The 7,523-nt window shown below is 44.9% G+C and overlaps 1 pseudogene across 1 annotated transcript in view; it reads right to left on the bottom strand.

Annotated features, from left to right (window-relative positions):
• LOC311226404 overlaps positions 1-113 on the bottom strand; it is an 8,091-nt pseudogene extending 7,978 nt beyond the window's left edge. Inside the window, exon 1 of the transcript in view lies at positions 64-113. The product of the transcript in view is annotated as an uncharacterized misc_RNA (transcript). The remainder of the gene's footprint in view (positions 1-63) is intronic.
• Between the last annotated feature and the right edge of the window lie 7,410 nt (positions 114-7,523).

A 7,523-nucleotide genomic window follows, 5' to 3' on the forward strand; every position in this document is an offset into this window, starting at 1 on the left:
CCTCCTCCCTCCCTCCCTCCCTCCCTCCCTCCCTCCCTCCCTCCCTTTCTTCTCTTCCGTTACCGTCTCCTCCACTTCGGGGGCTCATCGTTGGGTCGTAGAGCCCCCCGCATGGCCTATAGAGAGATGCAATTATGGGGTAAATTACCACCCAAACGCCGCTTTCTAGTTCTTTGGCCGTATTGTCCCCTCTGTGAGTTATATGGCTTTTGGGAATTACATTCAATTCAGACGGCTCTTCAATGGCTCTTCAACGGCTCTTCAATGGCCGCTCGCACAATAGATTCGCGTTACTTACACCTCCCTGCAGACTATGGGACACATTAGCTCCATATACGGAAGCCAGAGTGGTGGCCTTATTCAGTCTGATGGACTTGTGACCCTACTGACCCCACTCTCACACACACACACGCACGCACGCACGCACACGCACGCACGCACACGCGCACACACACACACACACGCACGCAAGCACACATGCACGCACACACGCACACACGCACACGCACGCACGCAGCACGCACACACACACACACACGCACGCACGCACGCACGCACGCACACACACACACACACATACACACACACACACACACACACACCACTGGTCTGTAGGTCACTCTCATCTTCCTTGAGAACTGAAATGCCAGTACATACATGTGTGATCAGAGACACACACTCACACACACACACACACACGCACACACACACACACGCACACACACACTCACTCACTCAGTCAGTCACTCAGTCAGTACTCAGTCAGTCAGTCAGTCAGTCACTCACTCACTCACTCACTCACTCACTCACTCACTCACTCACTCACTCACTCACCACTCACCACTCACTCACTCACTCACTCCTCACTCACTCACTCACTCACTCACTCACTCACTCACTCACTCACTCACTCACTCACTCACTCACTCACTCACTCACACACTCACTCACTCACTCACTCACTACTCACTCACTCACTCACTCACTCACTCACACACTCACTCACTCACTCACTCGCTCACTCACTCACTCACTCACTCACTCACTCACACACACTGATCACATAAAGGTTCTCTCTCTCTTCTCTCTTTATAGTGCCCGTGCTCTGCTGCCATGGCGACCGTGGCTCCGCCCCTCACGTTCCTGCTCCTGCTGCTGCAATTGGCTGACGGCTCGTTCCAGAGGAGCCCAGTCCCTCAGCTACGCCCCTTAGAGGGTACGTGTCCTTGCCTCCTTGTGTGTGTGTGTGTGTGTGTGTGTGTGTGTGTGTGTGTGTGTGTGTGTGTGTGTGTGTGTGTGTGTGTGTGTGTGTGTGTGTGTGTGTGTGTGCGTGTGTAGCATTGATGAATGGGTCCCTGGTGAATGTGGTGGTGGGGACAGTGGGGTCAAGGGTCGCTGGCCCTGGTGTGGAGCTGTTTTAGAACGGCTCTGAGATACATAAGAGAATTCTCTCCGTCTGACCGAGGACCAGAGAGAGAGAGAGAGAGAGAGAGAGAGAGAGAGAGAGAGAGAGAGAGAGAGAGAGAGAGAGAGAGAGGAGAGAGAGAGAGAGAGAGAGAGAGAGAGAGAGAGAGAGAGAGAGAGAGAGAGAGACAGGGAGAGAGAGAGAGAGAGAGAGACAGGGAGAGACAGAGAGAAAGATACAGAGAGATACGAGGGAGACAGTGGAGGGTGCACCGTAGACTGTAAATAAAGATGAAGGATGAAAGAGAAGAGACAGCGGGCCGGGTGGGGCAGGGGGGCAGGGGGGGGGGGGTGTAGATGGATGGCTGTGTGCCTTCCCTCCCCGCACCCTGCCTCCAGTCAAGGACAATGAAACAGTTCCCCCGCTCTGTCTCAGAGTGATTATTACGGCCTCCCAGTGGGATCTGTGAGCCGGTCCTACCTGCTCTCACCTCTTCTCCAGCTCAGTCTGTCACCCCGTCCTGACCTCCTCTGCCTGGGGGAAAAAACAACGCTTACTGTGTAACTCAAGTTTTTCCGCTGATTATTATACGGTGATCATGTCTGGTGATGTGATTTGATTTGATTTGATTTTATATCTTTATTTCGAACATGTAAATACTAGTGCTGTCAGGTGATTAAAAAAATGTATCTAATTAATTACAGGATTTGTAATTAATTAATCTAATTAATCGCATTTTAATCGCATAACCATTTTATGCCTGATATTCTATATTCTATAATCATATTTCAAATTGCATGTGTCCGGATGGCAGAATTCAGTACTGTATCTACAAAACCTTCTGTTTAATCATCTTCCATCTATTAATTTGCTTAGATTTTTCAGGTCTGGTCAATTTGAGCATGGTGTTATTCACAGTTAAAGATAAAAATTTTTTTTTATTGATATTCTCATTTGGTTCATTACAATTTACTCAAGCCTAGTAACAGACACAGTATTTCGGACACTGGGAATACATTCCCTGAGATCCATAGATGTCCCTAGAATCAGATACCAAGAACATGCAAATGGACCATATAAAAAAAAGTCTGTAATGTGTATTCTACGTTCTTATGGAATGAATGAGATAAAAAAAAATGGTATTTAAAAAAAAAATTACTTTTTTTTTGTAATTAATTTTGAGTTAATTTTCATAACGCGATAATTTGCTGTGTAATTAATTAATCTAATTAACGCGATAAACTGACAGCCCTAGTAAATACAACAATATAAAATCAAAACAAATCATTGCTCTCTAGAAATTAAATGGGAAAAAATAAACTACATTGTGAATACTGAAGTGCTGAAATGCGCTGTTTTCAATTAAAGTTATAATTTCTTTTTTTTAATAAATAAAATTATAATAAAAAAAAGTTAAATGTTAATTATCGATAATTTTGTCCCGACTTATCGATTCTTCCAAATGGCATATCGTCTCAGCCTTTAGAAATATAGTGGAACTGCACTTGGGGAAAAAGCTGGGAAAAGTTTCAAGACTGCACACGCCGGCTATTCTCGAAGACACTCTGATGTCACGAGACCGCCGCCATCTTGAATGAATGAATGAATGAATGAATGAATGAATGAATGAATTTGAATGAGGGTAACAAACGGATTTCTACCATCAAATGCATGCGTTGAGCTCCGTTTTTATTACATGTTTTATCACATTCTTGTTCATTTCATAACATTTTCATACGATTTGTTTTGAAAATATTGAGGCCAACATGGCATTTCACTATTTCGAAAGCCTTTCTGGTGATTCTAAGGCGAGATATGAGTCAAAGAAGCTCCCCCTGATGCCTCTGGTGTTGTGGTCGTGGTAGCTACATGCTAAGCTAACGTTAATTACATCATATCGAACCGATAGGAGCTTATCTTATCTAATCTTACATGGTGGTACCACGTGTGCCACTACCCGATCAAACATCCACGTAAGATTAGATAAGATAAGCTCCTATCGGTTCGATATGATATAATTAACGTTAGCTCAGCATGTAGCTATTTGTCTAGGTTAACGTAGCTAACGTTAGCTGCCAGCCACTTTTTCCTCCGTGATGGTATAAAACTTGCAATTTGGATATCTGTTTTTGTCATTAGTACAACGCGTAACACAGCAGCTCGTTGGCATTGTGAAGGACTGAAGAAAATTCCACTTGATTGTCTTTAATTTGCCGCTTTAACGATCCGTTTCTCCACTAAATGAAGCGTACACAATGTACCAGGCGGGACAGTTTCCCCCCACGCTGCAGTTGCGTAGCAACAACAGACAGGAAGTTGACTTCGAGAATAGCCCGGTCCGTTCACCTCATCCTCCTCATTCATTGGCCACGTGCCCAAAAAGCCGTCCTCCAAAACCTGTGAACATCAGCAAACGCGAGCAATGCGAGGCGACGTCTATAGAGCCATGATTGGTTGGGAGCTGGGCTGGGTTCATAATGGGTATACCGTTCCAAGTTGTCATGGAAACGTCACAAGCTGACAGTAATAAAATTACTTCCTTCTCAACACGGGAGTCTGTGACGTTCTTAACCGTTGTGATCGCTCTGTAATGTGCTGAGGCATGAGACATCTAGGAGCGGGAAGGCTCCCTTTGGAACCTTTTTGGCCCTCCGAATATACCATGTGATGAACCCGCTCTATCGTGAATGCAATGTTGCCGTCTGCACATCCTTTTCACAGGCTGTGTTGGGTGTTCTAAAAATAGATTAGACTAGATGTGAGCACTCGACCTCATTCTGAAATGTGTGTCACTACTACTACAAAAATAATTTAAACTGTCAATGAAAATGCTCATCCCTAATTGAAGGTTTAAGTGGCCTTTGATGGGCTGAGTGTTTCATAACCCAGGAGACATGAAACTGTGGGCGTGTTGAGAAATCCCTTTGTTTGTCCCAATAGCTTTAATTTCACACCTAGAGAGAGCCAATGTTCCCAATGCTTCCAATGTTCCCAATGCTTCCAATGTTCCCAATGCTTCCAATGTTCCCAATGCTTCCAATGTTCCCAATGCTTCCACCCTTCTCTATCCACAAGAGAGCAGGACCCCCTTCTCTCCCTCAGTGTCTCCTTCTCTCCCTCAGTGTCTCCTTCTCTCCCTCAGTGTCTCCTTCTCTCCCTCAGTGTCTCCTTCTCTCCCTCAGTGTCTCCTTCTCTCCCTCAGTGTCTCCTTCTCTCCCTCAGTGTCTCCTTCTCTCCCCCTTCTCTCCCTCAGTGTCTCCTTCTCTCCCTCAGTGTCTCCTTCTCTCCCTCAGTGTCTCCTTCTCTCCCTCAGTGTCTCCTTCTCTCCCTCAGTGTCTCCTTCTCTCCCTCAGTGTCTCCTTCTCTCCCTCCCTTCTCTCCCTCAGTGTCTCCTTCTCTCCCTCAGTGTCTCCTTCTCTCCCTCAGTGTCTCCTTCTCTCCCTCAGTGTCTCCTTCTCTCCCTCAGTGTCTCCTTCTCTCCCTCAGTGTCTCCTTCTCTCCTCAGTGTCTCCTTCTCTCCCTCCCTTCTCCCCCTCAGTGTCTCCTTCTCTCCTTCTCTCCCTCAGTGTCTCCTTCTCTCCCTCAGTGTCTCCTTCTCTCCCTCAGTGTCTCCTTCTCTCCATCAGTGTCTCCTTCTCTCCCTCAGTGTCTCCTTCTCTCCCTCAGTGTCTCCTTCTCTCCCTCCCTTCTCTCCCTCAGTGTCTCCCAGGTGACCACTGGAAAACACTCCTCTCAGCAAAGCTCCTTTAACCTACATGTACCTTGTTACTATGTGTTTCACTATGAAACCTATTGATCATGAAGTTCCGTCTATGAACATAAGTGATGAGTCCGGTTCCACCAGTGAAAGGGTTAACCTTCTGTAGTGTGGTAGTGAAAGCGTTAACCTTCTGTAGTGTGGTAGTGAAAGGGTTAACCTTCTGTAGTGTGGTAGTGAAATGTTAACCTTCTGTAGTGTGGTAGTGAAAGGGTTAACCTTCTGTAGTGTGGTAGTGAAAGGTTAACCTTCTGTAGTGTGGTAGTGAAGGGTTAACCTTCTGTAGTGTGGTAGTGAAAGGGTTAACCCTTTGTAGTGTGGTAGTGAAAGCATTAACCCTTTGCAGTGTAGTGAAAGTGTTAACCCTTTGTAGTGTGGTAGTGAAAGGGTTAACCTTCTGTAGTGTGATAGTGAAAGGGTTAACCTTCTGTAGTGTGGCGGTGAAAGCGTTAACCCTTTGTGGTGTGGTCGTGAAAGGGTTAAAGGGTGTTGTTCTGGAAATGCAAAGTTTTCAAACAACAACAACAACAACAACAACAACAACAATAATACGCCCTACTGCTACTATATATAAAAGATAGATACCTGGCCACAGTTAAGAGGGCGATAACATGTTCCCAACAGCGGAAACATAAATGTCCTTTACCGCCACCGAGCAGTGCTACCCACAGATCAATACCAGCAGTGTTAAAACCACCGGGATGATTAATCTGTTTCCATACGACACGCCCGCTGCATTAATCATCAGCCCTTTCTCTCGCCCTCTCCGCCGCGCTGCCTTATTATCTCTCTTGTTTTGGGGAAACGGAAAGGGAGAAGGGACGTGTGTGTGAGAACGGAGAGGGACGGCTCAGCGCTAACAGCATGGAGATTAGAGAGGAGAGCGAGACCCGCAGTGCCGGCAGATGGTTGTTGGGGAGTCTCCCTCGCGACCGGGGAGTGTCGCCTCCACTCCCCACGACTAGACTGAGCTGTACAACTATTTCATTTCATTTCATTTCATTTAATTTTGTTTCGCACGTGGTAGTGTAGTGTACATTAAAAAATTCCTATAATTAATTTAGTTATTATAATCAAATACACACATAAGCGAACAGGAGAAGGAAGAAGAATAAATTCGTATTAATACCTGCCCCCTATCCAATTAAATTAAGTAAATTTGATGGTCGGTCGGCACATACAACCATTACTTGCACTAAAGTGCAAATTTAAAACAAATTCAAAACAAAACAACTAGAACAAAAACGAGCAACAAATGAACAATCAAACAAAAGATAACTCCAGAGTCTAATCCTTTTCGTAGTCTTCCTATTGTCTAATTATTTTCATCTTATAATTCTTTTAAATAATTTTAACTATATAGGTTAAAGTAATGTCACATCGTACCTGTGCAACTGTAATAGTTAAAATAATGTCACATCTAGCCTGTGCAACGGTATAGGTTGACAATAGGGATATCCGATATTATGGGCCTACCGATATTATCGACCAATATCGGCATTAAAATGTGATATCGGAAAATATCGGTATCGATTACACTTTTTTTTTTTTTTTTTTTTTTACATTTATATAACCTTTATTTACCCAGGCAAGTAAGAACAAATTCTGATTTAATTTATTGTCAAAAGTATGCATAATGTTGTGTTAATTCCACAACAAGAGATACCCCGCATATATCGGTATCGGTTGATATCGGTATCGGAAATGAAGAGTTGGACAATATCGGTATATCGGTATCGGTAAAAAAGCCAATATCGAGCATCCCTAGTTTTTATGTGTGGTATGTCCATGTGATGTGTTGTGATGTCATGTGTCTTTACGATGTCTATGATGCATGTCTGAACACTTCGTTCGACTACCCCCCCCCCCCCCCCCCCCCCCCCCCCCAAGGACCACAATGGAAATAAGCTCTGAGCTTATTGTGTGTCAATCCTTGGCAGTATTCCAGACAGTGCTTCAGTCACATGTTATTTATATATTGTTCAAAATAAAGTCAAGTCACTTTCCGAGTGCCCTTGTGCAAGGCACTTCAGCTGCTCTAGTGTTGAGCCGCCCAAGGGATAAAGGCCCAGTGCAAGGTTTTCGCACTTTAGGCAGCCTCCAGGGCCCTCATGTATCAACTTGACTTACGCACAGATATGTGCTTAAGCCGTGCGTACGACCATTCCTAAGCAAAGTGTGGGATTTATCTATTTGAACTTGTGCTTGACTTTGTGCGTATATTTAAGCACAGGTCGGACCATGCTTAGCTGACGCCCTGTGGTAGAATATGGGGACTGCAGACGGACGGCATAGATCAGTTGTATGCATTAGTTTCAACGCGGAAATAAGCTTGACTGACGTGTTCTGTATGACCCCCGT

This window comes from Notolepis coatsorum (assembly GCF_963971535.1).
Source record: "Notolepis coatsorum genome assembly, chromosome: 4".
Lineage (NCBI taxonomy): Eukaryota > Metazoa > Chordata > Actinopteri > Aulopiformes > Paralepididae > Notolepis > Notolepis coatsorum.